The sequence below is a fragment of the Pezoporus flaviventris genome, unplaced genomic scaffold, assembly GCF_033815535.1.
Source record: "Pezoporus flaviventris isolate CSIRO_AGI_PZ_B2104156 unplaced genomic scaffold, CSIRO_AGI_Pfla_v1 ptg000027l, whole genome shotgun sequence".
Taxonomy (NCBI): Eukaryota; Metazoa; Chordata; class Aves; order Psittaciformes; family Psittacidae; genus Pezoporus; species Pezoporus flaviventris.
The window spans coordinates 2340129-2364227 of NW_026892575.1; the positions used below are offsets into that span (position 1 = coordinate 2340129).

Below are 24099 nucleotides of genomic sequence, written 5' to 3' on the forward strand. Positions count from 1 at the left end.
AAGGCTGTCTAATTTTAACAAGTATAGTGCACAGATAAATAAAACATATGGAAGAGGAATTTTAAAAGATACATGTAGTATATGTATGGGCTTCCTCAGGAGCCCATAGCTGGCAGCAGGCAGGGCTAGGTGCACTATCTGCATTGTTAACCAGACAAATGAAAGTTGCTTATATGTGTTATTTTAACCCAATTATAGACTAGAAAACTAAATCTTCTGGAATTTGAAATGAGTCAAAAATTTTGTGGATGTATAAATTATGTCATTAAAAATTCAATGTCAAGTTACTTTCACCTAACTTTCATACTCATAACAAAACTATAACAAAATTTGCTTAGAGATATAGCGATCCAAACTCCTGTGGACTTTGCTGTTCTTAAACAACAAAGCATATTACATTTCATAAAGCTTTGGAAAAAAAAAGAAAAGTTTTTCTAATCTTGCTAAAATTAATTTGACATTTCCTGAAAGTTGTTACTGACATTTAACCTTTATCCAAAATTACCTTTCATTCTAAACCTTTCAGTAATAAAACTGCATGAGGTATTCTGATACTAAGGGAAGGTAAAAAATGAGTTTCAGAATCCAGTAACCAGCAGTGATCACAACCGGAAAAACAAAGATTGTTATGAATAAGAATCAGTAATTTCAGAGAAAATGGTAAATCAAACAATTATTGTTAGTCACCACAAAATATGGTGACCTAGGGATGGAATGATTTGTGCTCAAAAGCTGAAGGCCAAAGGTCCTAACTGCATGGAAAACACATTTCATCGTATGAAGAAACTAGTGTCCTTGATGGAAACTGGCTGCAAAGATTTTAGTCAAATGCACATTTGATGCACTAAATAAAAACTAGTAGTTGAAAACAAACTAACACAGTAATGCCCAACCTTGCTGCTGAACTAAGGGTACGTGAGCCAGACAGATCAAAAGATCAGCAGCATGGGAAAGAGAACAAAACAATGAATAAAAGAGACTGCCTGACTCACTCCAACATCAGTAAGAAAATGCCATCAGAGAGCTGAAGCCATTAGGTTGTAAGTAAAAGGTTAAAAATAAGTTTTATGTATCCAAAGAGTTGCAGGAAGTCTTAACTGCAAACTTTTCATTGCTTTCAAACCAAGGCTGTAAAGCAGTTAAAGCTGTAAATTTTAAAGAAATTTTTATAATGAAATATTTATACAAGCACTTGATGTGAGATTCACATTCTTGCTAATATGACAGAAGGCAAGACACACAAGTCCATTTTTACCTTTGAGTAATGCAAACAGTGACAATATTTTAAGTACTTCTGTGTGAGGAAAAAGGTGTCTTAAATTCTTGAGCCTACAAATTGACAAAGTTTTTCAAAGAGGGGCAAGATGGATCCAGTTTTCAGTCTGGACAGAATATAAACAAATGCAAAAATAAAGTATGCAGCTTGGAATAGCTGCAAGGCAGTATTGAGTGGGGACATCCTACAGGAGTGCCAGTTTTCTGTAGGTTGCTGTTGACATGCTAAAGATTTTCCCAAACACTTAAGTTCAGAACAGCGTGCAGGGCAAGGGGCAATGTCCAGGCAGGCTGCTACAGGGAGCCAGTTAAACTGTTCTGCCTAGGCACAACAGTCTGTCTTGTGCTGTGCTGCAGAACTAGCGTGATTTATCATGGGGTTCACTATTACAAGTCTTTGTCTTACACAGATGAGCAGCCGTGCTTTGGACCCTTGGAACCAGTTTAGCTGTCAGTTTTATTGAGGAGAACCTAATTCAAATTATCTGAAAGCAGAGAAGAGTTTGTTTCATATTTAGCTACTTACCCTTATTTAGTTCCTTCCTCTTTTACATGATCGAAGATATTCTGATACAGCCATAAGCAATTATAAAAGTTATGCAAACATTGCCATTGCATCTATAAATATAAATATAATATTACTTGCTTTCATCAGATTCACACACTTTCAGATTCCTTTTCTGCAAATATTTCCCTGAATTCAGATTATCAAGCATGTTTGCTGAAACAGCATATTTTACTTAACCATTCACACAGACTTTCAACTGTAATTGCTAATATTAATGTCAGAAACCTAACTCAAAGAAATACACATCCATTTAGGAAACTGAAGGGTATCACATTACTTGTACATACCATCAACACAACTCAAAATGCATCAAATGCCTAGCAAAAATGACCAAAATAAAATATGATTATCTTAACAACACATTAGTGATTGTGCAATTGGTCTACTGAGGTGACAAAAGCTGATGACACGCAACTGTTTGCTTAATATTTTGCTGAAATTAATTTTCAAATAATATATTAGTAACTATTGCATTAACATATTGCCAATGGTAAAGCAAGATTACCATCAATTAATGAGTTAATTTGTTACAAATTAACTACCCTCCTATAAAAAATACTTAATCTCAACTATATATGTATATATGCAAAATGTTGCTATATTAATGAATTCATAATGCTTTATTAAAAGATACAATTCTGGAATGCACAACTGAAAATTAAGCCAGTGTGGTTTAATATTGTTCTTTGTAGACCTAAAGTACCTCCAGATGAAATCAATGCAAGCCAGTTAAACAAACGCCCTTGTCAGCTACTTTTTTGTGCCTTAACATATTAGCCATTCTTTTCATGAAATCAATATTTATTAATGATTTTTTTATTTCATTTTTAAAAAACTGCAAATGTTTTTGAAAGTCTCCAAATGTATACTGTCTTCTGCAGTACATACAAACATGTAAACAAAAAATATTGACTACCAAGTTCATAATTACAACACATTTTCAACTGCTACACTCCTACATTATTCTTTGGTCAATATTTGTATTCCTTTGCCTGCTTGATGTGAGGATACAGTTATCTGTAGAGACTTTCATCCAACAAAGCTACCTCTGAGGCAGTGTTTGCTGTTATTGCTTAGTTTTCTTAATACAACGCATCCATATAAACATGCTTCCATGCATCACCATCAGCAATACAACCATGACAAATCCAAAACCTCAGAAAGATTTCTACTGTATCTAGCTACCTCTTTCATTTATATGAAGGGTTATGTAACATCAAAAGGCCTAATTAATATTAGATAGTTGCAAAGCTTCTTTACCTGTCTGTGTTCATTTCAACGATTTGTAATAAATATCTCAAGATTTTTTTAAGACAGACCCTGGGTGGCACAATATGTGCTAACTTCTGTTTGAACTTCTCATACCATGGCTGATACGCGTTGTGAGCCAGGAACTGTAGCAATATATAGATATTTAGATACATCACAATAAAAAAAAACATAAAGCTCGGTTCCATGTGACGTTATGTGTTTCGTCCATTTGTTTAATTTATAAATTCTGATAAAAGGAGAATACATAACCATGATTTTATAGCAAGTTAGGAGCATCTGGTAGGATAAACTGTAATAATCACAGTTAGAATTTCTCATTATCTATGTCCAGTCGAATGCCCAACATTTCTGTTGTCAAACCTGAACAAACTGCAGTCCAATTTTTAGCAACAATTAGCTACAGTTAGAAAACTTGGTGGCCTCAATGAAAAACATCACAAGTGAGGTTCTGAAATTCCCATCACTTGGGCTGAAATGCAGATTTGGTCAAGGTAATTTTAATTGAAACAAAGCCTAATAAAATATATCAGCTCAAGCAATAATTATTTTTATTATCCAATATAAATGGCTTTGCTGTACTGAAACAACAAATATAATAAGAGCTATTCAGACATTTAATTTATATTCAAAATTTAGGCCCCCAAAATTAGGAAAAAGTAAGCAAGCCAAGCACAAGTTCAACTCACCACTGGAGTTTTTGAGAGATCAAGCCATTCTGATGTACCACCAGTACTACTCTGTGATCCTGGCAAGATACTAGCAGAAGCTCAGTTTGATTTGGAGCACCTCTGCGATATCTAGTAAGCACTTCATCCTCCTTCATTACCATTTAGTACAATCCCAAATAAACTGCATATGCTTCACGAGTAAATTCTTTCTGCTCTTGGGAAGGAAAAACTCCAATTTAGTAAATTGATATTAATATTTTTACTGTCTTAGATTAAACACTAGCATGTTTTCAGTAATAATTTCTGTTCACATTTTTCTCTGGTAGTTTTCAGCTGGAGATAAAGCATCTTGCAATTGCTATCTGTTTAAGAAGAGCTAAGGATTAACCAGCTTTGGCTGGAAGGCAAGATGAATTTGACTGTATCTCTAAGAAGACCACAACTTTTTCTAGATGTCCAAAATGTCATTGCTAGGCTCTCTTCAGCACAGCCATTATGCCAATATGGCACCCTTCTTTCATCCCAAGCTAAGATAGTTTTATGTGCTTTAAAATATATGTTTTTTTTAATTTATCATTTTCACAACCTTAGGTATCTTTATAGCATCTGCATTGGTCATCCTTTTCCAGTTTAGGCTTACCTCATCTTTCTTATTCCTAAATCCCCAAAGCAAAGGATATGTTTTTCTTAATTCATGTTATTTTTCTGTGTAAAAAGGTGACAAAAATAATAAAATTCAAAGCATTCTTTCAAATATAGAGCAGAAACAAATATATGTAACATACAAAATTCAGTCAGAACTCACTCTCATACACAAAGAAGAAACCAAATCTGTACCCCATTTTCAGTAAATCTAATTTTTTTGAGAAAGAAGAACAAAAAAATCCCACAACCAGGAATTCATGCTAAAGGACAATGCTACCGAAAAGGATATATTTGTCAAGCACTTTTCTCAACCTAACAGCAAAGATCTAGTGTCAGCCAATTCTCACTCTGTATTTATTTTGATTTGTGCTGAATCTCCATATTATACATTCACAGATACATTATATAAACCAATAACAGTGATGAGGAAATAAACCCACAAACAACTCCATAGGAAGGTATGCTCTTCATGTTTGTAGCTCATCACTTGCATATTTTCTCTACTTGCACATCTTCCTTAGTGTCTGACTTCTGCTTAACAGCTCTAGCATATCTTAACCTAAGAGAAAGGTAACCCATGATGGCTCTGACCTAAAGAATCAGCTCTCTGATTTTGGAAGAACAAGAACTTGGCATTGACAATTTCTCAGTTATCAGCAACAATAAGGTGCATTTTGCACAACAGAAAAATGCTAAAAAGCCATGTGTGATGCAGTAACATTAGCTTTCTTAGTGGGCAAGCAGCAAAAGAGCTGTACCAATTTAGCACTTTTGTCCTCATGCAACTGCTATTGACACAACTATAGACTGATCTGTAACAAATGTCTTTTTTTACTTATGTTTTTTTCCTACCTTTCCTTAAAGAATCATACCTTCAGACACAGTGAAAAACACCCCAAGTTTGGACTAAATATGTTTTGCACTTAACAGTCTATACTCACAAGTATGGAGCATGGTGCTCAACTGTAAGCACTACAGATTGTATCGCACTGTGTATGAATGATGTATATGTTCCACTAGCAATCTACTAGTGACATTTTCAAGATAAGAAGCCATCTATTTTGCTAACTTTATGTTGATGCATATAGTTAACTATAAGTCTTTCTGCAGGTTCTGAATTGAAGGTCACTGTTGGCCATACTCGGTTGTAGTTAGACTGCTACTCATATCCATGTGTTTTTACTCTCCTGCACAAGGCTTTTATGCAAGAAAACTCTTCAGGCATTTAGATTACTTAGAATGGAAATTATTCCTGGTTTGACAGTAGGGCATATTTCCCTAAAGGCTCTTGATTTCTAAAACCATGTGCAAATGTATCATAAGAGGTAGGCACAGACATCTTGTAAAGTGTAAAGAGACAAATGACCAGGATAAATGCCATAAAACATGCCATATAAGGAATCCACAATGGTAGGAGAACTATCCACATCTTTAACTAAGATCCCTCTAGATTAGCAAATGTGACGTTAACACATATACTCTATCTACAAATCTGTTTTGTCAGTTTTTACAGGACCAAAAATCCCTTTTCACTGACACCTTTTTCCATTACTCCAGAAATACATTTTTTTAAATAGCAGAAATTTTAGAGATGTCTAAATTAGCAATGTTTTACTTTCTCTGGCATCCTGAAAATATGAGTGCAGCCTACATCAGCCAGAGATGCAGTTTCAGTCTCTTCTCACTGATAACCATGTAAGACAAAAACCTGAGAATAGAAATATTTCAGCTGGTGAAAATGAACCATTTCTGCTATATGAATTTTATCTATGAATGGATGAAAGCATTCCTTTGCCAACACACACTGTGGCGACAATAAGGACTGTTATTGATATGGATATCCTGGCACAACTATATCAGCAAACACTTTCTAGTGCAGAAGAAGACCAAAATAATTTCTACTAGATTTTTTTTTTTTTAAATCTTGAACAAAAAAATACTTTAAATGTAGAGCAGAAGATCTGGAGAGAGATAATTCCCTTAAAAGGTACCATCTTCTACTTTTGAAGCAATTCATGCTTTTTTCTACCTAAAACTAATTACAAACACTAATAAAAAAATAATTAAAAAAAAAAGGTAATTTCAGATATTTTGCCTGTAAAGGCCACCTCTAGATTTGGTAGCTCCAGAAGTTTAATCTAGTGGATTTTTCCTATTTTCATCATGCTGAACAGAAACAGCTAGTAATGAGAGTACACAAAACAGAAGGCTCTCCCATTAACTATACATACATTTCAATGCATTCACATGGCTTCCAATATATTCATATATTCTGTCTTATACAGAAACAAGAGGCTGACAAAGACAAAAAATTGGAAACTAGATTCAGCTAAATCCAACTCACATGATGTGGGAGCTAGCAATTCCTCTTAAGTTCAATCTTCCATATTATCAAAAGAAGGATTTGTTAATTATCTTGAAAACTCTTACATGAGTCATTTGGTAAGAACAGTAGGGGATGGTTTTCGTTTTCCTCTCAATTAAATTTTTTATTTCCCCCCCCCAGGAAAATATTATCTAAAATCACAGCAAGTCTGTCACTTTATAATTTTTCCTGGTTTAACATCTGAGAACTGCAACTATTTGGTCTATGAGTGAAATGGATACTTGGCAACATTACTTGTAAGAAAAAAAATAGAGAAAATAATAACAGTTCAAGAATGCAGAAAAAATGTACTGAAATTCTATAGAATAGTATCTGGAAAAATACTTGAAAGAAATTATTAGCCTTATTGATTTAATGCTCTCTCTTTTGGAAGCCATAACAGTTCCATGGGAGACTATCACAGTTAAGATTTACCTGAATTTTTTCTTATTTCTTATTCTGTGTTACCCTCACACCTCCCTGAAGAACAGTTTACTGAAGAAATAAAATATTTACATTTCCTCTATCTTAAATCTAAAGAAAGAGTCAGAACTGAATTAGTAGTATTGAACTTCTTGGGAAAAAAAAGCAAAAAACAACAACAAAAAAAACAACTTGCAAAAAATAAAGGAAATACAGGGAGCATCCTATGATCTCGTACACCACCACGAATATTCACAAAACCTATTTTTCAATGGTAAGGACAAGACTGGATTTCAACATAGGCCTATTATTCAAATATATGCCCCATGGTTTTCTCAGGCTCTAAGAATATAACAAATATATAATATTTGATTTGAAATAACACAAGAGCTATTTCATACAGGAAAACACACTGAAAAATAAAGGTTATCTTCTCCAAGCTGAAAGATGTCAAATAAATCAGAAAAGGATAACTGTAACAAATTCATCCTTAATTTTCTTGTTATCATATAATTTTGAGAAAAGTGTTGGTGTTCTTTTGCTCAAAGATGCCTTTTCCAATAGTGTTTCTTCCAACTGACTTAGAAGCAACAACTCACAACAGGGTGTTACTAGGGATAAATTATTTAATGACTGCAGTTAAGAAGAGCCAGACTGATTTAGTGGGTTTAGGCCAGGTTTAGGTAATTAAAGCTTGTACAGCTGAATGAGTTGGAAGGACTGTAGCAGCTTTGTCTTGATCACTGAACAGGAGAGACTCTTCTGACAACCATTTAGGCTCAGTGCCATGTGAATATTCTGGCATAAGTAATACAATACTCTTCACTCAACTTCCTTGCAGCAATCTATGGCTTCTTCAAGAGATTTCTAATACTGTTTGCTTCTAAGGATAAGATGCATAGGACCTCCCTGTTTTAGCGTTTTGCATATCATTTAGTACTTCCAGAATTTTGAAGTACATAACTGTGCTTGAAATAATGAAATAAGGAGAATCCCTGTATGCTAGAAAATTTGAACTGAACACAGCGGGTCACTTGTCTGACCCATTGAAGGTAAGCAGTAAAATCTCATTGCAAGAAGTATGAGAATAGGGAAAGAGAATCTATGATATTAATAAGTTTAAGAATGGGCAATATACATGCATTAAAAGAAGGATCCAGGCATTTATAAGATGAAAACCTAAGCAATATAGGGGGGAAAGTCAAGAATAAGAATTAATTTTATCTCTGTCTTCTTTAATGCAAGAGGAATAAAAAGAAATTTCATTTGACGGAGTGCATATGGAGCAAAGAAGATCCACGTTCTTCCTGGCTCTGGCACTGCTTAGTCTATTTTTTATCTCAGCTCTCACAATGGAGCACATGAACGTAGCACACTGCAGAATAAAACTTAACATGAAACAGAAATGTTAAGTACAACACCTCCATGATCTTTTCCTTTGTCTATAATTGAGGATGTTAATCCATCCTCAAAACCACGGACAACTTCCATACAAATATGTGCTGAGATTACTTAGATAACCAGGAATATATATAGTTGTTTTTCATCCCTTATCACAATGCTATACCCTGCCCAAAATTCACTTCAGAAAAGAGGAATCAATAAACTGATGTCGGTGATACCCCTGAGTTAGCTATATTTGAAGTCAAGGGTCCATTTCCTCACAAGCAAGATATCAGAAGTTTCATGGAAAAATTCTTTGGAAATTTCTTGAAGAAGCACCAATGCATGTCCTGTATTCAGTGACATAAAGAAAAACTGAGAGATAATTATCCTGTGAGCATGGAGTCAGTGCAGTGTAAAAACGATGCCAAAAATTCCAGTGCTGTCATTAACTTCTGCTGGCTGTTTGTCATCTGAGAGTGGAGGACAACACATCAGCCTGTACTGGTAGATGTGGAGATGAGAACATACCTGTACACAGCAGGATATTTATAAAATCTAATCAGCCAGGGGAAAAAAAAAAAAAAATGAAATTGCCTCACAAAGAGTTATAGGGCTTATTTCAGTTACATGACATTTCATTTTTCCTCTAGAGCTGGCAATGTCATATTGCTGATTTTTCCCTGATTTAAAACTAAGTTTCCGAAAACCTATTAAATACTGAAGTTTTGTATAGCCCCTGAATTGAAACAGGATCAAGGAGGTAAAGAAACACTAAATTAGTGAAATATTTTGTCTATTTGAAGCTGATCTATTTCCTTTGAAAGCTGTGAAAATTAATATTTTTACTTTTGTCTAAAGAAAGGTGTAAATATTAGCACTTAAAACAAGGGATGTCTGCTCTCACTTCTGTATTATCATGCAAATAAGCAAAGAAATTGCTTCTATACACACATAAAAAAAAAGAGAGGAGCACCAGATATTTTTAGTCTCTGACTCCAGCCACCTCAGGTGGGCAAAGCAGAAGCACTTTCGAAAGGTGCATCCACTTACAAGCATGATCATGTATTGCAGCATACAGGTTTCAGCACATGCTATAGTAAACCGAAGACACACAATACAAGATCAAAAACCTGAAAGTATAATGCGACGTAATAGCAGAGCTTGAGAAATCGAAAGGTTTCACCACTGTCATAGGTCCTGGAAGGAGAGCATGTTTGTTATATAAAAGCCCCAGATCATACTATAAAAAAACCTCCGAAACTTATGCCATGTTACAGAAGAAAAAAAAGTACAAATCAAAAAAGAATCAGAGGGAGTCTGATCTGAACCTCCCTAAGTCCTGCCTAAACCACAAAATCTAAGAGAAAGGTGAACCATTCCCTTCTCCTGCCTGGATGCCAAACTATCCCTCATGGAATAAGAAAGGAAGCACCGCTGGTGTTTTAGTTACTGTAATTTAACACATTTCTCTAATCAGATTAGCTATAGCCTTTTCAAACAAAGCTAAGTTATTGAGTTGATAGCGAAACTGCATTTTGGTTTGCAGAAAAATAGTGTTCCTGTTTATTTGTAGTACCATAATATTTATAATAAATATCTTTATCTGATATTTCAACTGAGCAATGATTATTATTTTTTTTATTCTATTCTAGCCCGATGAAGACACAGCTTCCTAAACTTCTAAATCATTTTAACTTTATCTGATTTCTCTTTCATCTCTCATACTGAGCTGTAAACCACATTTTTCTTATTCATTAAGTGTGGCACAAACACAGATTTCAGCTGAAGTCTGATCTACATGACAGCTGCTGAAGCCACAGACAAGAAAAACTATCAAATTGAATGAAGCAGGATATAAACAATAGCACCTCAGTAATAGGTGCATTGCTAACCATCACATCAGCAGAGCTGGTTAAGATATATGGCTTTGACTACTGTATTTTACTCTCATGGCAACAGCAGATTGACTGTACTTCTGTTTAGACTTCAGCAGGTCTTACTCTCCTAGAAAGCCCAAAGCAGCAGGACTGAGCCAACTCTGAGGTGCTACTGAATAAAGTAAAATTTCCCCAATTGAACTCAGGAGTTTATTTAATCTGCGTTAGATGGAAACATAGAACTTCACTTGGTTCAATTAACCTCCCTGTGCAACTCCCCAGAGAAGCATGAACTGGCATTGCATCTAGCTCTTTAACTATTTCCACCTTCCACCTTTTCTTCTTTCAGGAGCATATGTTCTCACCCGTAACAGGCTGGCAGGCTCCCCTCAGGTGGCCAGGAGGAGCTCTAACAAAGAACAGCTTTGGTAACATTTCCAACTGGCATTTTTTTCAGCTGATGCTTAATCAACAGCAAGACGTGCTGATGCTTGGAAACATCAGAGTCCAAAACCAGGTGTGGGTCAAGCAAGATTTCAATTTGACAAGAATACTCTGCAAAGCTCACAAAGTCAGTTTGGGTTTCGTACAATTGTCACACACTGTTCGCTGAAAGGAAGTCATTTAAAAGCTGTAGCACATTCCCTCACCCCCTATTCTACAGTCATACAGAAAGGTTCCACTAGAACAATATGAATACTGAGCATCAGCATCATTTATCTCCGAGAATACAACTGGGCAAACAGGTAACAATTATTACTTTACTTGCCTTTGCTACATCCATCTATCTGTAAACCTTCTCCTCTTGACAGCTCAGTTGCAGATTTTAAACAATACTCAATAGATGTGGAGAAATCATGGGAAAACAGGGAAGAAAGTAAAAAGATGGAAGGTGGCAAAAGAATCCCTTCTCAGAGGAGCTTTGATGGCAGAATGAGATGGCACTCAAGGACTCTGCAGCCCATACAGTAACTTCTGTGAAAAGATGAAAAAAAGAACAAAGAAAACCAAAACCAAACCAAACCAAACCAAAAAGTGGACAGTGTTACAGCTTCATAATCACTTTAACAGGCCTTTTTATTGGTGAGCTCAGCTACAGAATTAGTCTCCTCTTACCCTGAATCTCTCCCTCAAAGTTTAACTGGCTTTACATTTCTCTTTTGCACCTCTATAAACCTACTAAGCATTACCTTACTGTCTACGTATTAATCTTAGAACTTCAGTAAAGTGAATTTATAGTGTTCATTGTCGCGTCTATGTATGCAGTTGTTGCAGCTACACTGACATAACTCTGTTTAGAAGCATTTTGGCAAATGCTGGATGTTAACAGTTGCTGTATAAACTGAAGTTTCATTCCAACTTCATACAAAGATCGAAAAATTCACAAATGTCAGATTTGTGTCTGCTTCAATACTTATATAACATGAAAATACAAGTCATCAGGCATGTAATACACCCACATGTCCTTTTCTTAGCATGGACTAAAATATAGTTCAAATACAATACACTGACAGCTTTAAACTCTTACCATCAGATCAGTGATTTAATTATGTATTAATAAAATTATGTGTATGAAGGTTTTGATAGAGGACAAACATGTGCCCATGTAACCTCTTTCTAAATACATGATTCTCAACATCTAACTACATTCTGCAGTACTGTTAAGAGGTTCTACACACTTTTTCTTTGATCAAAGATAGATAAATCTTGTATGACCTGAATTTCTGTACGTGCTAGTGCATGGAAGATATTTATTTATCCTGTTGCACTACGAGACAGTACGATATAATAAAAATAAAAGTATACTCCTACGTTTTAGTCCTAATATCCTTCTTTGGGCAGTAAAAGAAGACAGGTACTACCTGATGCATGTCTCATAAAACTCAGTCATTCAAAGATCTAAATGATAAATCTCACACTATGGTAGTTCTGTGACACTCCATAGAAGACCTATATATATAAATTACTGGATGACTTGCGTTCCTTATTTAGAAAGTATTTTGAAATTCTACAAATGTTATCAAAATCCTCTGTTTTTCCGTTTACTAAAACAATGTTATATCAAAAATATCTCGTTAAGCATTTTTTTTCATAAAGCAAAGGTTGCCCATAGCAGTGTTGGAATTTACATTTAGAGCATTTAACTTCCTAGCTACTTTTTAGTCCTTAACAGGTGGAAAAAAATCATAGAATAGATTCCCTACAGTAATTGCCACTGAACAAGAAAAAAAGGTACCTTTCTATTCAATCTGTAAATGTCTGTCTTTGGTATACAATGATAATCCATACCACAGTGGTTTTTTTAACAGCCTTCTCCCAAAATCAGGAAACAGTCCAGTTTCCAATGCTTTCCCTTAGCTTAGAACCTCTCATCTTTCTGTATGACATTTTATTAACTTATTTTTCTAAGGATCTCTCTCTCTAATAAATGTCTTCTGGAACTCAAAGGCTTGTGCAATTGGTTTAACAGGTTTATAGAAAATAAGTTATAACCAAAATTGCAGAGGTGGGTGTGGGGAGAGAAGGGATATTTCAGCAAGATGCCGCCTATTGTGTAAATTTGTCACCATATGCCATACATAATAAATAAACCTTGTGCTCTTAACACTTTGATTATAGACTATGCAGACAATGCAAATTAAAATTCCTGCTGCTCTATAAATGCAATGAGAGAAAATTATGTAAATTTTAACACATTGGATTGATTTGGTTGAAATGAAACCTGTTCCACTTGATGTTTCAGGGGAAGAGCCACAATTACAATGATTGAGAAAGTGCAGTGTTAATGAAGTGTGTTATTGCTAATCAATTCCTCCTCCTCTGGTAATGGCACAGGCATGTGCACAGTCACTACATCATTCACGGCAAATGTAGCCACTCACATCACCACATAGTTTATATGGCAGAAATTAATACTTCTATAAACTCATATATATGATCCTGTTTGTCACCAGCAATTTCACAGTAGAACTGTGGTAGACGTTGAGTAAGGTGAGTGTTCTCATATGTGCGTATATATACACACACATAATGTTGTGTGTGCATGTATGTGTACATAAACACACACACAAATAAAACCACCTTTTTGGCAATACTGCCTGGCCAAGTATAATACTGGAGTCATGAATGCTACTGTACATTTGGTGTGATACCAGTCAAATAACTTCACCTGGAATGAAATAATCACCCTTCTGCTGTCTGATCTCGTGGAAAATATGGAATGAGATTATCACATCTGAACATGTTAATTGAAATTAAAAGCTAGGTCTATCAAGCTTAAAACACAGTTTTCTGTCCGTATTGAAGAAACTGAAAAATCACACTCAGTGGTTTCAAAAGTTTGACAAAAACAATGTTTTCTTCCAACAACAGAGTTACCTAGGAATTATGATAGAAATTTGCAATGTCTTTACAAAAATAGGTATAGTTGATTTCATTCTGTAACCTTCTTGTAAGGAACTGCAGTGCACGCAGCTAATAGAACAGTTTTGCAGGTAGCTGGCATGTGAAATGGGCTGTACCTTCTCCACACAAAGCAGAGGAGCATGTCTCACCACGTATCATGTCACCATTTAAAACAAAATACTCTGTAGAGCTCCTCACCAGTATGATACTGAATTATGCATTCTTAATCTTGTCTTAATTATTTATTGTGTTATATGAAATAATTAATTGTATTAATCACAATTTTGCAGTCCTTTTTTTCTATAAAATTTCCATGTCATTTTTAAAGAAAATTTGTCATTTGCAAAAGGATTTTCAGTATTAGAAATTTGTGGCACTTATCATTTCACAGGTAAATAGGAGAAGGTGGGAAGAGCCAACCTCTTTTAATTTCTTTCTATGTATGTAACTTCCATATTATTCTCAGAAACATTTGTCACCACATGTAGAGACTGCATTTGTTTCCTGTCTCTTCTGACTGTCTCCTACTAATTTATTTCTGTTCCTGCTAATATGTAAGGAAGCAGTCTACACAAAGACAGCCCCCTGGCTTCAATAGCTTTTTGACATACAGTATTGTTGCAGGTCATAACAGATACAAAACCAGGATAACACAGGCAATGTTAAGAGCTTTTACATGGAAATGACATAACGGATAAACATACAACACACAGAGTGTGGCACTTACCATAAGAAATTTTAGTACATGTTATGTTTAGTTTATGTTTGTTCCATGAACATGTTAAAAAGAGGAGTCAGGTCCCAGCTGTGAACAGAAGTCTGGCAGACCGAATGAAGAAAATACAAAAATAAAAGGGAAAGATACAAAAGAATTAATCTTTCTCTGAAATAAAGTGTCATTTAGTTTTGCAGGCTGAGAATCCATTCTTGTATCAGCATGCACATCTCTGCTATGCTTAGGGTTTTAAATTTGCCAACCAATTTTTACTTCATTAATCCTCAACTAATGCAACTGCCACCAATGGTGAGAAGCACAGAGAGCCCTTGGGACTGAGTACTGTTCTTTCAGACCATAGGCTTTCCTCACCACCCTGAATTTACACTGACTTCTGGCTGGGGTTGCTGGAAGAATTTGCTATGAAAGCTCTCCTCCAAATTAGGGTGCACAGTCCACATCACACTGCTAATTTGAATCTCAAAGCATGACATGGTCAAAGAGACAGAGTCTGGCAAACAGATATTTGCAAAACAGAGCACAAAAACTCAGGTAAAACTGAGAAACAGGAAAACCGATGTCAGCAAGTGAATTTACAGGAGTAGGAGCGAAGCATTTCAGTTTGCAAGATTTGATTATAGAAAATAAACACAAAGAATCACAGTGGTAAATATCTCACCTTACAGGAATCAGCTTAATTTCCAGCTCACAAAGATCCTAGAAAACTGAATCTCTCCATGCTAGCTTTTGCTTGAATTCTTTGACTTCAGACAGCTTTGTTTATAGGGAAAAGCTCTCTTTGATGTTGGAATATTAGAAGGAGTGAAACAATAAATTTCCTATATTCTAATATCCAGACATCCTGAGCTTGTTCAAGGACCCCTTGATTCATGAAGGCAAATAATTAAATTACCTGAGCTTTGATCAACGAGTTGCTGCAGCCCTTTTTGATGTAGAATGTGGCTGTTTGAAGCTCCAAACAGATAACTAGCCCATGTGGTTTTTAATCCTTTGCCACTAGCAGCAGATTTTATGCAACATTCTGGCATTTCAAAGTGAGCACCTCAATGTCATTTGGGGATGCTGCTCCAATAGGAGTACAATAGGTATACTAGGTCCAATAGAATCCTAAAACCACAGGCTAGATGCAAAGTTCATTGAAAGATTAAAACTCTCTCCCTAAACAAGCTGAACTTATTTTTCAGTCAAGTTAACTTGAATTAATATTATGCTTTGGAAGCTGCTCTTTAGATGGCATGTCACTGAGGCACATAAAAATATTTCTGAGGAGCAAGGAGGTTTGCCTTTGCAATACAAGTTTTCATCATGTTCCATACTTTCCAACTATTTCCCCTAAAAGAAACCAGAGTGGGCACACACTCTTCTAGTCAGGTGAAAGGACACTTTTAAAATAGGGAAAACAAACTGATAGATTTAAGTCTTTCATTCTTCTCCCTCTTCAAATGCAAGCACCTGGATGAAGTCATTAAGAAGTCAAAGTCCAAGCCAACAGAAACCAGAAGTCAGTACAGGTGCTGTCCTCTCAGCTGATCTGTAATTTTGAATATGACTACTGAAAGAATTCCTTTCCATAAATGAAGAATTAGGCTCTTCTTCATTCATTCTAGGATCCTTTCAGTAAGTGAGGAGGTTACTAAAACAAGCAGCATAATTAGAAGGCATAATTAATGTATAGGGATCGTTTACTCAGTTCCCTATACAGCTTCAACAACATTGCCATATATATATATATATATATATATATATATATATATATACACCCCTAATTTTAGCAACAGTTCCATGGATTATGGAAATGACCTCACCAGACTACTGAGAAGTGGGAAAAACAGTTTCACAACAGGACATCTTCTGGCATCATTCATGGTAGAAAGGCATCTGTCTTTCAAGGCACAGCTGTGGAAAGGGATTCATGTTGTTCAGACTGACATCTCAATTCAAAGGATACAAGCTTAGGAAAGCATAATGAATATGCCTGGCTTTCTTTAGATAACAGACAAATTATTTTAGTGTGTAAGGATGTAGACAGAAATCATGACTTTACGTTTAAAACACTTGATATGTTATTAAAAAGTTGGTATGCTTCTAACTTGTTGGAAAATAAATCCTGGGGCTTTTTATAAAGCCCAAAGGGGAAAAGCGTATAATCAATTGGTAAGAACGAAAAAGGAAGTTAATATGTATATAATTGAATGTTTTTTCCATTAAGTTACAGGAGCTGCATATATAACTAACACGGGAAACAGGAAACTGTCATATCTGACTCACACTCCTTGTGACATTGAAGAGCCTGAAAGGAGGAGCTGCTGATCTTAAATTCAAGAAGCAATTAGCATTTGTTAACTGAAAGTAATAAAATGCTCAAAGCATTTATGGGTTAAATAAAGTCTACATTTAAGCACATGGAAACAGTTAAAACACAAGCATTTGTGCAGTTTATTTTGAATTATTTCTTTTCAACTAAAAATGGATTTAGTTTCCAGATGGGGTATACCTCTGGGCAGAAAAATTCTTCTATCCTCCAGTAGGCAAACTGATTTAACACCAATGGAAAAGTCTTTTGTACCTATTATTAATTTCATTTACATCACTTTCTTTTCTTGATAAAATATCAATGACCTCCTTTAATTTTTTTGCAAAAAAAAATAAGCAAAAGTTCAGTTTTTGGTGTTTCTCACATTATGTACAGCTTTCAAAAAATAACTTGCTAGTCATTCATTTTTGAGGAAAATATAAGGGCTAAGCTGTTCCACAGGCTGTATATGGTGATAGAAACAGGATTTAACAGCTGTAAGAACAAAATACAGATTTTCACTCAGTCCCATCAGTAATGAGATACATGTAGACAATCTGGTTCAAGTCTGCTGCAGAGGATAGACTACAGAATCTCATGAAGGCAGTAATTACAGCTAGCACACTTTCTGACCTCTAACTCATCATAAAAAAAGCCAAGGTCATGACAACGAGCAACTGTCAAATCTTGGTAAGTATCAGAGCTGGCACTTTCTCCATAGACTTGATTATTTCAGCCAAACTCATTTCTTGTTCAATCTGATTGGATAATTAAACAAATATTAGTGCAATTTCCTACATATGGTGGTGGATTGAGAGCGTTCTTAATGCTAGTAGGACTAAAAGCTGGCTTAGCCCTGAAGTGCGCACCTCCATGTAAACTCTGTTTAAAAACATGAGTTAATATAATTACCAAAAATACTTTAAATTTACATATCAAGGATATTGTTTGGCAACACCAATGTCTATTAGTAACCCCACGGACTCCAGTTCCTCTGGTTTGTATCAGACTGACTAGACAGAATTTTGAACAGTAAAGTGAAAACAACAGTTAAATAGTTTAAATTTCTCTGCTCACAGAAGTCATTGTAAAAAGTCTGCTAACAACAATAACAAAATTCTGAGCATATTAAATAAGGTGACATTTAGCTAGCCTCTGAAATCTACAAATACACACTGAAGGTCGCAATAAGATGGATGGGGCCTTGAGCAACCTGGTCTAGTGGAAGGTGTCCCTGCCCATGGGAGGTGAGTTTGAAGTAGATGACCTTTGAGGTCCCTTTCGACCCTAATAATTCTGTGATTCTACGATTCAATGTCAACTCAGTGCCACTCGAAAGAAAATAGACTTTTATAAAGTGACTTCTGATTTTCATAATGTTTTTTGACTGCTTCTTTAAAACCCAAGGCCAGCAGCCACTTACTAATTTGTGATGCTATAGAGTCACAGCACTTCAGCACTGCAGCATGGAGTAAATCTTTGCATTTCATTACCTTTTTCAATGGGGTTCATCGTGTCCTAGTTACATGTGACATCTGCATATTGTATATGAATGGTCTAGAGAGGCAGTAAGGCTAGTTTCCATTTCTTTTTTCATGATATTGCTTGAGTGTTTCTCACATCACACTAATGTCACCTTATTTAAATGTGGAGTTTTCTTTGTTTAGAATATATAGGAAGTCATTGAACATACCAAGAATAAGTTTTTATCATATCCCAGTAGTTTAGCATACCTAGCCAAATACAAAGAAAGTAAGACTTCTGCTTATGGATCCAAAAAACTAAGTAACATTCACAGAGGGTAACTGGACATTACAAGATTGCAGTGATTACACTGCAGCCTAGGAATGAGAAGTCCTTGTTTAATTCAGGTAGAAGTAATTGTTAAAGGAAAAGCCATGTGTTGTGTTAGGCTCACCCAGTCATTGAAGAATGTCTCCACATTTGAGGATAAGTAGCAATGGCTGAGTAAAGAAAAAAATTATGAAAATAAAAAGAAAGGCTAGAAAAGTCCACTATAACTGATAAAATGGAGGTTATGGAGGGCAGAGCAAAGTCTGCCTTGAAAAGCGGGAAACTGTGAAGGTGAAAAGTTCGCTTAATATTAGATTTTCATGGTAGAGGGGAGCAGATGCTAATAAAGTAAGGCACAAGAAATATCGTCTAAGCATAAGCAGTTTCAGTGACCTCAGGATGATGATGCAGAAACCTAAGAAGCCAAGAACTATGCCTAGGAGCACAGGCTCTATGTTACCAAGGTCATATAGACAGTAACCTTGACTACTGTACATGTTTTTGATCATGGAGGTATCCCAATTAGCTCTGAAGTCTCCAAATCCACTTTGTATAGATCAGTGGACTGTGAACTGCAGCACAGGGTTGGGCATCACTGGGGAAGGGATAGTCTTAAACTAGCTTCACTACAGGGGTATAGCCAAAGACCACAGAAAACCACATACTAGAGATCTCTAAGAGGATTGTTAAATTTAGTACTTGAACCATGACTACATATTCATACTTTATGAACACATTTTTTTTCCACATAAATATTGCAAATTTCACAATTTTAAGGACAGAAAGAACTATAATGCCCATCCTAAATCTGACCTACAGTCACTTGGTATTGCTACATAATCAGCCTTTTTGTATGTAAATGATAAATTGTTTGTATGTAAATGTCAATGCCTGCTATGTTTTCTTCTTGCTTTAGAAAAAGAAAAAAAAAAAGCTATGGAAATTGCTACTGTGCTAAAAAGAATTGAAATGCATACTAATCAGACATATCCTCTCAGCTATACCAGCTATAACTAAATCTGTAACAAATAAAACGGAAACAATCAGTGGTGGACTATTTTTTCTATTTGAATCAGAACCCCAAATAAAATTATTCAATGGCTTTTCAAAATTTTGAAACCTCTTGTGTCTGGAGAAATTAGGTTTGAAACTGTGAATGAGCAGTAGCTTTCACTAATGTGAAATATTGAAGATTTTCACTGGAATTTTAATTGCAAGAAAAATATGCTGAAAGAGAATGGGAAGAAGATGTTATCTTTAAGAATTTCTGTTCACTTTGTGCACTGGATAAATGTTTGAGTATTTCCTCAGTTACATCAGTTTGGTAATCTCTGTGGTTCATGCAGTATGAGACCTGAGGTTTTGATCACTGTGCTGTACACTCTGAATTAACCTGGCAGCATTCAATGGCTTTAATACTGGTCATTCCTCTGAGAAAGCTTACAATCATTTCTGCATTGACCAGAACGTACCCTGTGATGAAGAAATGCATTAAAACCTTGCCTTGAACAGTGATCTAAAATGAACTGAATGATACTTCAAAACACCTAACTATATCAATATGTGGTCAAGTCAGCTGAAAGGGATGTCTGCCTGTCAGAAGACCTGTTCTGAAAGGATAAGATTTAATCCAAAAATTTCATGTATGTTTCCTAGTGCTAACAAGACTAGGTTTTTATTTTGAAAATACTATTCAAAGTCTTGTATTTACCTCAGGATTTCTTGCAGATAAAATTATTTCCAAGACTTAGGTACAAACCTTTTGAATGTCAATTTTGTCAAAGAATTCGAATTTGCATTTTTTTAACCTGTGGCTTCAATTAAAAATTTCCACTAACACACAAAAATTAATTTTAGCTATAAAAATGAAAATACAGATAAATGTGCATGAAGTACACATAAGGTACAGGCAGATCCGTAATGTTATATAACTCTTAACTGAGAATCCTTGTCTTGGGCTGGTGTACTTACAGGTGTTCTGCTCTGGTAATTAAAATACATTTATTTTTGGATCAAATGCCATCTAACTTTGCACAAACTGTATTTCTTTTGTTTGCCTTACAATGTCTCCGTACATAAAAAGAAGACAGAATTTGGTAAAAGATGAAAGCATTAATTCAGTTATTCATTCAGCAGCCAAGATCTTTGAGGTAATTACTTTAAATCAAGAAGGGACAGACCATTTAAATTTGTGACTTAATGCCGACACATGCATATATTAATGAAACAGTTAGCATTAATGGAAATAGGGTTTAGTCTCCTGATTCAAATAGAGCTATCATTTCTGGTTTATACTGAACTAATGACTTATCCTTGGCAGAATGATATGTATGCATGTATTTAACTATTTAACTTAACCACTGAGACCAATTAATATGTTTCTGAAGTTTTATTTTACTTAAATATATATATCAGAAGCCTCACTGGGATAAAATTATGTAGAACCAGGGTTTATACAGCACTGGCTTATTCTTAAACGTAATGTTTCCATATGGAATATCTGATGATTGCACTTCATAAAAGAAAGAGTGCTGAAATGCAGTGTAGAAGAAGCAGCTCTGCAATGGGACTGACATCAAGTTAAGGAACTTTTTGGTATATCAAGCTAGCACAAACCCTGTGTGATTAGGAGCTTATGTGAAAAGAATAACCCTGCACACAGCCATGTAAGCCAGGCTGTTTTCAAGCTATGAAGTACTGCTGATGTGTGCTGGTAGGGCAGGAAAACCTGTTGCACGATTCAAACATAAAGGACCTAAATGTGGTGCTATGAAGCTCAGAAACATGGAAATTCTGTGAATTGTGTTTTAAAGGGTTACTGAATAGAAGTTCTTCTACTTATGACTCCAGTCTTTGCTTGTGTGGGCCAGTGTGTCCACACCATCTTTGGGAACTCTGGAACAGTGTCAAACCATGCTAACAAAATTAAAGGAAAGCTTAAGTGTAATTACTGAGTAGATGGGTACTCCCTACATCATACATTCATGTATCAAAGTTCTGTTCAATCTTGCCCACTTTATAATACTTGATGATCCACAACTGCATTTTATGTTAATTTATCTACAATGTGGCTACAGTCTGTAGATGAACAATTAAATGACCATTTGAACCTATTGCTTCATTGTTCACCAATCACTCTGGAAAATCCTGGCTACTCATTTATATTCTGTTCCTTGGTCTTTTTCTTATAATCCGTTTATATTGATTTCTACTACTCCAACTCTGCCTGCCATTGCGTTACAATTAGGAGTTCTGATGAGCTCTTGCTGATTCAGAAGGGGAAGGGTTTCTATTCATTGCCAAACTTTGGAGAGAACACACAAAGCCCCTTAGAATTTGCTTAAGCCAGCACTTTAAAATTTCAGAGATAAATTATGGCTCATGATGTGCACAGAACTCAGCAGGACTGGGATGCCAGAAAACCACTGCACCACCCAAGCAGTTATGGAAGAAAGCCTCATGTCTTTGTCAGGCAAAATTAACCATAATGTCACCTTCCCCACGGACACTGCTCAGCAGCAGGCCTGGCTGCTCCAGATATTTGCCTCTGAATTCCTGCTGGTTTGCAAGGCACTGCTAATGTCCCAGCCATGTGTAATGTTCTCTGGGGGACCTTGAACATGACTGCCAGCTCCAACTTCTGCATCCACCTTGGGCACATCTAACAGTTTAAGGGATTTTTCCCTGCCCTGGAGCACAGAGGATGCAGTTAAGGGGTCTTGGACTGCTCTTTGCAACACAGTGCTCCGCAGCATAGCAGCACTCATTTTCCACTTCAGTAGTTGATTTCTCAGCAAGAGCTGTTACTTTATGATAGTTCTTAATTACTATCCTAAATCCTGTGATTGACAGAAACTTATACAGCTATTACAGCACTGTGTTGCCCATCTTTGGGGCACTGCCATTGACAACAATGTCTATTAGACGCATTAGTTTCTCTGGCTGCGTATCTGCCAGAGATACAGGACAATATTATAACAATCTGCACTCTGTTATTTATAGTATATATTTCTTATACACAGGAATTCAACTAGTCTATGAGTTAAATCAAAAACCTGTGCAGTCCAGCATCCTGCCATTAGCAGTACCCCAAAACAGATGTCTAGGGAAGAACATCAGAAGAGGGCAGGTGGAAATGAGACTCCTTCCAAGCCTGCAACCATTTAACATTTATAAGTGTCACGTACGTCCTTTTTGGTCAGCATTTCCAAGGATAGGTTGTAACAACATCTTTTCTATTCCAAAGTGCTACAGGATATACAGAAATGATTTGGACCAGTCTACTTTTCTCAGTTCTTCAGTTCTAAGTTCCATTGACCTAGATGTCAGTGTATGGGCAAAATTAGACCAATTTGGCTTAATATGTTTGGGATCTTTTTCTTTCAAGGATGTCTTTATAACACCTATCAAGCATGACAATATTTTGGAAGACGTATTTTTTGCTTTGACATACTGTTTCTGTCTTTAAATTCTTTCTCTTAGCATAGCAGGAGCTGACACTGCCTTTGAAAAAGGAAGAAAGAGATAGTAAACTCCATACAAACCCCTGCCACTGAGAGGACTGAGTGGTGTTTAGTTTACAGCTAGACTATGGCTGTGGCACTCTTCAGCTAACCTGAAGTTACAGGATTCCAAAACTCCACAAGGCGGTAACACGACGCCGAAGGTAGCGCGATCCACCGACTAGAACGATGCTAATCCTGACAAACTGCCCGAGCATTAGCCCGCACCACAGAGAGATTGAATCCTGTCTCCCCTGAGAGGGCCTGCGACGCTGGTGGTAACAAAACGGTTTTTCACAGGGACCGAAGTGGCGGGGCCGGCGGCGAAGAGCGTCAGTGCCCTCTAGTGACCGACCGGCCGCCACCTCGCCGAGCGCCGCAGAGCACCCCTCCAGTCCGCGGCCGCTCCGCTGCCGGCCATTCCTCAGGCCGCCTTCAACAGACCCATTGGGCAAAGCGGAGCCATAGCAGTAAACTCAACACCGGCAGAACGGCTTTCACCAATCCCGACTCCTGAGTAAAAACCTCTCCTCTGGGAGCGTCGTGAGCAAATTTGCCACCTTTCGGTGGTATTTAAATGATTCGAAAGTCCATCCTTACACAGGAAAAGAGAATGAATGGGTTTACTAATCTGGCATAGGCAGGCTTGCACTTAAATGAGTCAATAATTTCCCAACCTAGGAGTATCAGAGTCTTCAGCATCAGAACCCAAAAACAGGACTATATTTTCCCCTGAAATACTGTAAAAGAGTTGTAGAGTACATGACCACATTGCTCCTTTTCTGGTAAGAGATAAAGTAAAATATAAGGATATAACATGAAAAGATAATACGTAAGTGTAAAGTAAAACCTCTTAATTCACATGGACAAAGTGCTTCATCCAAACTACG

The 24099-nt window shown here is 36.2% G+C and overlaps 1 protein-coding gene across 4 annotated transcripts in view; it reads right to left on the reverse strand.

Moving 5' to 3' along the window:
• The window catches only part of CDH11 (cadherin 11), an 81308-nt gene that overhangs the window by 53711 nt on the left and 3498 nt on the right, over window positions 1–24099 (reverse strand). The window contains exon 2 of one of the 4 annotated variants that reach the window (XM_061458459.1): window positions 14612–14703. The exons of the other annotated variants lie outside the window; for them this stretch is intronic. The gene's annotated coding sequence lies outside the window, so the exon portion shown is untranslated. The remainder of the gene's footprint in view (window positions 1–14611; window positions 14704–24099) is intronic. 4 annotated transcript variants of the gene reach the window in all.